Below are 11411 nucleotides of genomic sequence, written 5' to 3'. Positions count from 1 at the left end.
AAGGAGCAAGTTTTATATCTGAAATTAGAATATATGACCAGAACAAACAACCAGTCGAAGGATTTCTGCGTCCAGTTCATAGAGGAGTTCCTTATTATGGTGTGATTCTTGTTAATAATGATACTATGTTTTATGGAGGACCCGGTTATTCTCATTTCTATAATTAATGCTTTTTTCATTGATAAATAAATATAAATATTAGACTGTCCAACTAAGACAACCCGTTGAAAAATTGTATTAACAAGAAATCAGCCAAATAATTATTAGATTATTCTTTATTGAGATGTGATCTTTAGACAAAAAGATATATTGACCTGTTTTTCTTGAATTAAAGTGTTTTATATTGTTGGTCTGTTTCAACTTAAATATATCATAAACTAAGTTTAGATTCAAAACAATTATATATAATTTTAATATATATATATATATTATAAAATAATTAATACAAATAAAATTATTAATATATATAACTATTTATTAAAAAATATATTTCAAAGAAAAAATATAAAAAACATAGTTAAAATAATAATGTATCTAAAAAATACGGAAAGAATTAAAAAAAAAATGTTTATATAGAATATGGAAAATAATAAAAATATAATATATATTTATTTAAATAAGTTATTATATATAATATATAATTATATAGAATATAAAATAATTAATATAAATATAATTATATATTTATTACTATTTATTAAAAAATATAAAATATAGTTAAAAAGATAAATAATTTTGTGTGGGATAATTAATTATGCCTTCGTTAATATAAATATGTGACAAATAATAATAAAAAAATATTTTTATTTATATATATATATATAAATTATAAAATAATTAATATAAATAGAATTATATATATATATATATATATATTTATATATATATATATATATATATGGGTATTTATTAAAAAAACATATAATAGAGTTAAAAATTTAAATGACTTTTTATATATTTTTTTAAGTTTGATAAATAAAAAATAATAGTTAAAGTAAAATACTTTGATATTACTTATACTTATGTCTACTCAATTTTTTTTGTTATGGTGTAAGTTCGAAACATATTTATAGCATTTTTAATTTATTTTTTAACCATTATAAGTTTATGGATTAACCTACAATTCGACCCAAATATATATTTACTCTTTTATATATATATATATATATATATATATATATATATATATATATATATATATATATATATATATATATATATATATATATATATATATATATATATATATATTATGGTTTAATTTTTCTTTATAAAGAGTTAATTCTAAATTTAACTAAAATAAAAAATATAAAAATAAAATTAATTTACTATCAATATCTGCAAATTTAAACAACTAAAAATAATATATATTAAATCGTATGATAAATTTAAAATTTTAAAATATCAATCAATAAAATGTTTCAACCATATTAAATTTCCTTAGGTTGATTTCGAAGATGTATATATTTTTAGTTTCATTTAAGTAAATCAAATCAAATTGAAAAAATCTCTATCAAATAATTTACACCATAGTAAAAATTGTACCGACAAATAATATAATTTCTTTTTACAAAATCTTAACAAGATTCTATAAGTTAAATAGTATAAAAAAATTACAAAAAATCTAAACAAGATTCTATAAGTTAAATAATATAATAGTTAAAAAAATAAAATCCCAACAAAGAGTTACACAATTATTTGATTTTGTAGTTTGATTTTATAGATGTATCATATAAGTTTTATATTGATAAATGATGAAGTAAACAAAATCAAATGAATTAATAAAACAATATAAAAAGAATTTCTATCAAATAATTTGTGGGATAATTAAAATTGTCTTTATTCGATATTTTACAAGTAATGTTAGAAAAAATTATGTAATATTTATAAATTAAAATTTCAGAAATTCATATGAATTGTGGAAAATATTCGATAAAAAAAATTGTTCCAAGTAAATTATCGATTTTAATGACCCTGCATTAGACAAATGAAAAAACAAGTTTAAATTTGTAAATTTTATCTCATTTATTATTAAAAAAACAGAACAAACATAAAATAAATAAATAAATTATAAATACAATTGAATGATATAATAACAAACAAAAGCACCTATAGGTTTACTAAATTAGTGCCCATTCATACACTACATCAAAATAAATATAAAATTAACTGAAATGGTGGAAAAAAATATAATAACTCACTCAAATATTAAAAATGCTATAAAAGGGATCATAAAAGAAAAAATATTTCACCAGAATTTTTTTTTAAAAAAGAGTTATTATTAGACCCTTATTATTTTATAAACAATTTGTATATAAATAGGAAGGAATGTGTACATAATTCATCTAAAGAAAAAGACAATTTTTTAATATAAACTCTAATGATCATCAAGAAATATAACATGATTGTGCAATATTATTAACAACCTTGATATCATAACAATTCATATATTATGTTTATGGGAGAAATATAGGTGTTTAAATGATCGGTTAAATGGTTCCGGTTAAGTCCGGTTTTACTTTTTATTTTACAAACCGGTTAACCGGTCAGTATTGGTATCGGTTTTATCGGTTTTGAAACTATTCGTTCCGGTCAATACCGGTCAGTTAACCGGTTTAATCGTGAACCGATAATTCAATTTTTTAAATTAAGTATTAAACTTATTAAATAACTTTTTTTTTTATATTGTTTATTTTTTATCTATATTATAATATATTATATTATTGTTATAATATAATATATTATTATAATATTTCATAAATATATTTTAAAATATTTTATAATATATTATATTATTCAAACAATATAATATATTTAAAAAGTATCTATTTTTAAATTAATATATATATATATATATATATAAATTAGATTTTTTTTAAATAATTTATACAAAATATAATTTAAAATTAAGAGGAAAACTAATATATATTTTATTAAATATTATTTATAATATATCTAATATTTATAAAATAACTAATATAAATATATATGATTAAATTATTACAAGTTTACCAGTTACACCGTTAGAAAAATAATTCAATCGAAAACCGAACCGTCTAACTAGAAAATCGGTTAACTAGAACCATTAAAACTGGTTAACCAATAAATAGGTAAAATGAAATCGGTAAACTATTTATTCGGTTGGATTATCGATTTTCCAATTTAAAAAAAAAAACTATAGAAATATTTAAAAATTAGCATAAATAAGGAAAATGTCTTGAGGATGTCCCATATTAAAAGGTCTTTGCTGATTTACACAAGTATAAGTTCTATCATTAAAAATGGAAGTGTGTTGACAATTGATGGTAGAATATTTTAACCTTTTGTGGACTGGAATTAAATTATTTGACTAACAAAGAAATTCAATGGAAGAAAATCCCTATTATATTATATGACATCCCTTCGTTATAAAACAAAAAGTTACACTATTATATGGAAGTCCGATTATTTTATGTTATCTCATTAAATTATATTTTTTTTACGTAAATTTTATTTATGTAATGTATTACAATATCAAGTAAGGTTATCAGATCCACTGTTACGAACTACGAACGACTCAATGTGCCACTGTACTCACATGAAGGGATAATATATTTATATTTTTACTCTTTCTGTGAGGGGGCAATGAAAATATATAAAGGATCTCATCTGTATCGTTCAAAAAAAATTATTATTTTATAAATATATTTTAACCTTTAAAAAATAATTATTATTATATTAATATATATATATATATATTAAAATTTTAAAATCATACACTAGTTACAAATTTTAAAGAATAAATCAAGTCTATCTATTAAATGTATAATATATTTAAGAAGCTTTTTTTTGTGAGAATTTTTTTTTTTTAAATCGAGCATTAGGTTGTCAATAATAAAAAATAACATTTAAAAAATCAAATGAACTAAAAAAACTTATATATTTTAAATTGTAAAAACTAAAACTCTATTAAATATTATTTAATAATCACACAATTTCTTTATGGTTACTTATAAAATGAACTCATTTGAATTATATAATAATAAAAAGTGAAGAAATAGAACAAATCGAGCAAATTAATAAAGCAATATTGTTTTTTTCCTGTTAGATATAAGTGCTTAATAACTATCACTTTGTCACCTAATTATGATAATTGAATATTATTATTTTAAATTAATAACGATAAATTTTATTTTTTTAGTGAAATTGAATGCTAACAATTTAGTCTCTTCTCAATACTTAATATTAAAATTAATCATGTAATTATTTATATAATATGCTATATATGGTTAATCACAATTTGAGAGCAAGCGAATAAATATTTAGTTTATTTTAATTACACAAAATTTTATTTATTTTTAAATTAAATTTTTTAATTATATATGTTATGAATTTTATGAATTATTATATATTTCACTAAGTATTTTAAAATTTATAAGTGTACTTCAAGCATTTTATTTCATCTAATTATATATAATTTTTTTTAATTAAAGAAAACTATCCTAAAACTACGCCGAGAGACACATCTCCCTTATACTAATTCTTATATAATATATAATTATATAACTTCATAATTATAAATTTTTATATACCAGCCGGAGGCGCCTAATTAATAGAATAAACAAACTAGATCTAACTAATTACATTATATAACTAATATATATTTATTTTATCTAATATATTTATTCAATTAAAACAGCTACATTTAATATATTTATATAACTAATTTATAGATCTAATAATATATTATATAATATAATATATTTATTTTATTAAACCACTTAGATTTAATTTTCTTAAATTAACAGAAAAAAAGTTTAACAAGACCATACTAATATATTATATATTATTTTTTTTCATAAATAACATCTTAATTTATTCATTCCTAAATAAATAACTTACTCAATAATATATAATTTATCCCTTTTTAATTAAAGAGTCTATAACTTATTCATTCTAATTAAATCTAGTTATCTACTATTAAGTTATATAATTTATTCAGCCTAATTAAAAAAAAAAAAATATCCTTAACAATAATAGTCACAGTCATAATTTAAAAATTAATTTTTTTTTCTCACTAACCCTTAAATCTCTATAATTTGTAAGGCTAAAACGTAGGACTGTATTATGCCGACTTAGATTGAAATTTATTCTCTCATCATGTTTGTATAATTTTAATTTTATTGTAATTTGTGTCTATGTGAATTGTTTTTACATTATTCATGTTTCGATGATAATTTTCTTAGTATTTAATATATTATATTTCAAAAAATCGTAAATCCTAACCTTAGATAGTAAATGTCACGTTTTCTTTTATCTTTGGTATAAGATATTTATTTTTCTCTATTTATTTTTATTTTTCTCATCAAGTTTGTTTTGTTGTACTTAATTGATTCATATTTTTTTAATATATCAAAGAACATTTAAAAAATATTGTTTTATATTAATTTTTTTGAAAATATTTTAGTCCGGGTAGATTTGAAATCCTGGTTCCGCCCTTACCCGTTCCAAACAAAGCGCTTCCTGGTCAAATAAATTATTATTAATTTTGAAAAGATAATAAAATATATTGGGATCTAAAATGTTTTGGTATTTTTATAAACAAGATTTTGATCAAAATCTATTGTGTATAATAATGTAAGGATTGATCATAGATAAATCAAATGTATTGGCGCAAGCTTATTGGTAAATTTAAACCCAGTTATAAGTTAATTTATATTTTAGACTTACCATTGTACAGAATATTCAATGAATTGGAACTGTAAAAGAATATCGGGTTAATTTGATAAAATTTTCAAATATCCTACATAGACAAATGTTTTTTTTTATTAAATAAAGATATAAAATCAAGTTAATAAATATTAATAGTAAATAATTATTATTTATAATAAATTTTAAACTAAATAAATGTGGCATGAAAATAATTAAAAAATATATTTTCTTGAATTTTTTAATAAATATAATTTACAATAAAAATCAACTAAAAAATAGTAGAAGGTTTATTTTTTTTATTCATAGATTATTTCTTTATCATATGTTGTGTATATATTATAATAATAATAATTAAATTTAATCTTTAACAAAATAAATATTGTTTAAAACCAAAGATAAACTTTAAAATTGTGTAAATATGCGTATATTTAGTTTGGTCATTTGACTAAATCATATATTCGTCTATAATAAATAGGTTTTAATATATATAACCATATTTTGACTATATATCTAAAAGTTTGTATGTTTTTGGGTTCAGATTGAGTCCATATAACGATTTAACTCGTGATATTAATTTCAATGTTTAATGACATTGAGATACAAATTTATATTTTCTTTCAAATATTGTAAAAATCTGTTAAGATTGAAAAGAAACAATTGGTATAAAAACTTAGTAAGAATGGTTAGATATAGATTACTTAGATTAATAAGAATAATTTTTTCTTTAATTTAATTTTGAACTTCTTTTATATTTTATTTTGTTGTTCATTTTTTATTTATCTTGTTTCTTTTATTTTTTATTATGTAATCTTACTTTATCTATAAAAAACAACTAATGAAGAGATAGATATAAAATATTGATATTTACTATTTGATACTAATCCATTAGAGATAAAAAAAAATTTAAAAAAATAATGAAAACTAGCATGACTCTTTAAACTTAGTGGGGTTCAATCTAACATTCTCATTTATTTGAATTTTTATATGAGTGTTAATGAATAAAAATAACTTATGAGCCTTTTCATCTACGAGTTATATAAATTAATAAATTCATGTAAAATTATATAAATATAATTAAATAATTTAATGATTAATGTATTTGTAATTTACAGTGAATACGAATATTTGAATTTTATCATGTGATAATTTAAAAATGTTATACGAAGAACTATCTAAATTGTAGCAATTTTGTTTCTTATTTTACGTATACTTTTTGTTTTTGTAATTAATGTCACATTTGTAAATAAAATAATATTAAGAAACGTTTTAGATGTATTTATTTTAATTTGAGTTTTGTTTTAAATATTTATACATTTTATAATTTGACGAAATTTGTTTGAGTGACTAATCAAAAAAAAGATTTTAAAAAATTTGAACCGAAAAAGACTTTGTATTAACTTTTAAAAAAATTTCATAACGACATAATTTTGTGTAAGGTATGTTTGGACGTATTTGTGTTTTAAATTTAGTATTATTTCGAGATATACTCGCTCAAAACTGTCGAATACGGTTTGAATGTGTAAAAATGTGTGAAAATAATTATATTTTGTTATTAAAAATTTGGTAAATTAATTAAGAAAAAACTATTAGGTTGAAGTACTAAAATGACGGAGGTTTATTCGTTTGTGAGTAAATTTTAAATGACTAAAATTCTGATAATTGGAGCCTTATATGTCACAATTCAAAGTTTGAGACTCATTTTTAATGACAGAAGTTTAAACTCGGGATTTTAAACAGGTCATACAAGATAAAATATTTTAGCAATTAGAAAAACTTTTTCAAAAGGAAAAGAAATGAGTTATTATAAGGTCTAGCTATTGTTTAATCAATCTATATTTAAATAGGAAGAACATGTAAATGATTCATCCTAAGAAAGACACCATTTTTTAATATAAACTCTCTTATGGCTCTTGAGAAACATAATATTGTTTGTTCAATATTTCTAGCAACCTTGATAACATTCCAATTCAAATACTATGCTTCTGAGACAACAAAGAGTTCAAGGGCTTTGAAGAACGAGGATACTATTAAAACCGTAGTGGTATAAATATGGATTAGTTTTCATCTTTATTATATATTTTTTTATATCATTTAATTTGTAGGGTGATCATGAGGTGATCGATTGTCTTAACTTGAATAAGCAACTTACATCCAACTATCATAATATAGATGATAATAATAAAGATATAAAGGTATAATTAACTTTTTTTTAGTTGATTGAATTAATTTTCTTTATTTGGAAATATTTAAAAGTGGAATGAAACTCGATTAGAACGACAAAACGTTATTAATTTTTTTAATATATTTCAAAACAATATTTCATCTAATCAATATTCAAGATGAGATATATGATTTTTTTTTTTTCAAACCTAGTTCCAGCTCGGGAATGATTAAGAATACACTAATACATTAATATATATACTTGAAAAAAGAAAAACAAATCTCGATAATTCAAATTCAAATAGATGGAACCTAACTCTTATCCTCGAAATAAAAATGTAGTCAGCATCCAAGGAAGAAATAATTCAAGATTGGCATAAAGACGGAAAATGTCCAGAAGGAACTGTCCCTATTAGAAGGAGGACAAGCTATATCATTCGCAAACACCCTTCCCTCTTGCGTCGTCATTTCAATAGTAGCTTAATTGAGAGCACTATAGGAAAACACGAGGTAATCAAAAGAATTCAAACTCAACTTTCATTTAATAAAGCATTCAAACTTATTAGCATACCCATACAAAAGAAAACATCAAAATTGGCCATATATATTTAAATTTGGTTACAATATAAGGAATTGAGGATTATTACCCTACAAACCTACTAGTTTTAGAAAATATCAAAAATATTAATATTGTATATGTTGATCTATAATTTATATCAATGTTTTTATTGTCCATCGAAGTACGCTTTATTCCGAAGTGATGATGATCGCTATTATGGAGTAACTGCAACACTTACTATATGGAAACCTAATGTCGACCGTAATGAATTTAGTCTAACTCAACTATGGATTTCTTCGGGTAATGGTACAAAGTTAAATACCATTGAAGTCGGATGGATGGTAAGTATATAAAGAATTTCAACATGAGAATTTAGAAATTATAGTAAAGAAACTAACACGTTTTATTTTTGTTGTTGTTGATGCTACCCAAGGTTTATCCAAATAAATATGGTGATGGTCAACCAAGATTCTTCATATATTGGACAGTAAGTGTTAGGACATTCTCGATAGAATTATTTAAAATAATTCAAATAATCAAATATCATTTCACTATTTCACTCAAATAATTAATTTAACTAATTATTAGTTACATTGATGAGATTTTTATTGTTTATAAACAGAGAGACGGTTACAAAACTACAGGTTGTTATAATTCTGATTGTCCTGGATTTGTACAAACTGATTTCGGCGTTAAATTTGGTGAACCCATTTTTCCTGTTTCCATTGCTGGTGGGCCAATAAGTGCAGTAACAATTATGGTCTACAAGGTAAATGTAACTATTATTTTGAAACAATTCAAACTTTTAATAATTAATTTACTAAGTTAGCATAAGTGAAAAAAAGTACGGTCAGATATATAAATATGATTCTCACTAATTGTTTGAAGTTGGAGTTAGGACTAGATGAGTCCTACCAATTTATTCAAAGAACAAACTCTTGTTAAAAAAAACAATAAAATACATTTTTAAAGATAATAAATAAATTTGATAGCAGCACACTCATCTTCAACTATAGATATTTTTTAATGACTTAAATTGTTGTTTGAGACTAGAACCATGGCTGTTTTCAGATAACGGGGTCAAATTTTAAATTCATATTAGACTTAAATTATCACAAATTTAGTCCATGTGCGACTTTCTCAATTCGACTTTGTCCACATCGAATCAATGTTTGTTTTCTTTTTTAAATTAATATATATTTTTATTTTCTTAACTAATTCATTTACTATATTTGTCTTCAAATAGTATTTTTTCATTTTTTATTTTTTTCAAATATTTTCACATGTTACACATTTCATAAGGAATATATTCAAACCGTTGTTGACAGTTTAAAACACACGTAAAACTCGAAAAAAAATACATATATAGCTTAAATACAAATACGTCCAAATTGATAAATCGTACTCAAAATTATATCATTATGAAGTTTTTTAAAAAATAAATAAAAATTTAACTTTTTCAAATTTTTTCAAATATTTTCTTAGATTACACATTTTTTAATCACTTAAACCAATTCGACAAATTAAAATGTATATATTTCGAAGAGAAAAAAAAAACTCTTTTGGAAAAACTAAATCCAAATCATTTTATTTACAAACAATTCACTAAGTTTGTTTAAGTGATAAGAGTGGTTTTCTAAGAGACCAAAGATTAATGGTTTAATTCTTATTTAAGTTGAAGAGTGAAAATGCTATTTATAATAATTAAGCATTCCTAAATAAATTGAAATTGTTTAAATCATAGAAAAGACGATATATAACTGAAGAATTAAAAATAGATTTAATTGCTATTCAAACCAAATCGATGGACATATTGATGAGTTACTAGAAGATTAACCAATAAGCTCGGTTTAGCTAATATATTTAATTTTATGTTTAATATACAGGATGCTTCTTATGGAAACTGGTGGCTTAGCTATAATGGTGTTTTCATAGGATATTTTCCTAAGAATCTCTTCACATCATTGAGTAATTATGCTGAAAAAGTGGATATTGGCGGAGAGATTGTTAATTTAGAAAATAATGGTCACCACACAACAACTCAAATGGGAAATGGACTTTATCCCCATCAATCTGGAGCAAGTTTTATAACTGGAATTAAATTATTTGATCAGGAGGGAAACCCTTTCGATGACGGTATTTTATCCCAACTTGTTAGCACACCTCAATGTTACGGCGTCTATCTCAGTAATGATAAGATCTTTTATGGAGGTCCCGGTTATTCCGAGTTATGTCGTTAAATCATATTATTTTTATGTAATAACTTTCCATATCAAATTATAAGGTGCTTAATTTTTTTTTATTGTTATTATTGTGTAAAATCAGAGACAGACGGGTCTACAAAATGATTATTATTGTCTCATGTAAATATATATATATATATTAACATTTAAAAAATAATAATAGTTATATAGTTGTGTCACCATTAATTTTTTTTTTAATTTACACGGTAGGTTCAAATATCTAGCTACTTATAAAAAAAAAATCAAAGAACATGTTACATATTAAGTTTATATATACATATTTATATATATTTTGTTTGATACAAAAATAAATTAGTTGAAATTTGTTAAATATAACTAATTAAAATATATTTTTGTATTTTTAGATTTAATAAAAGTAAAATAAAAATATTTGATGAAAGTAGTTCATATTTTAGCTCTCATTTTATCTCGGTCTAAGGTTAAGAACTGTTTGAAAATTGAATCCAACCTTTGTTGAGTTTCATACTGTTCTTATTTATAAAGCAAAACTTTTTCTCCTTTTTTTAGATGTGAATGGATTTATTGATGGACATAAAGTTAGTATTGTGATTAAAGGTTTTCTAATCACCATCTTGGTGTGTGCAATGCTTAAAATCAATCCTTTCTTATAAATGTTTTTTTTAACTCTGTGAATAGACTCTATGTCTTATTTTTTCTAAATTTTAAAAAATCTCGAGTTGGATGAGAAACTAAATTGGTAGCCTCGTTTAAGCTTAATTTCAATTTTTGTCGATAGA

Source organism: Impatiens glandulifera, chromosome 6 (genome assembly GCF_907164915.1).
Source record: "Impatiens glandulifera chromosome 6, dImpGla2.1, whole genome shotgun sequence".
NCBI classification, from domain to species: Eukaryota; Viridiplantae; Streptophyta; class Magnoliopsida; order Ericales; family Balsaminaceae; genus Impatiens; species Impatiens glandulifera.
This window is presented reverse-complemented; position numbering follows the sequence as displayed.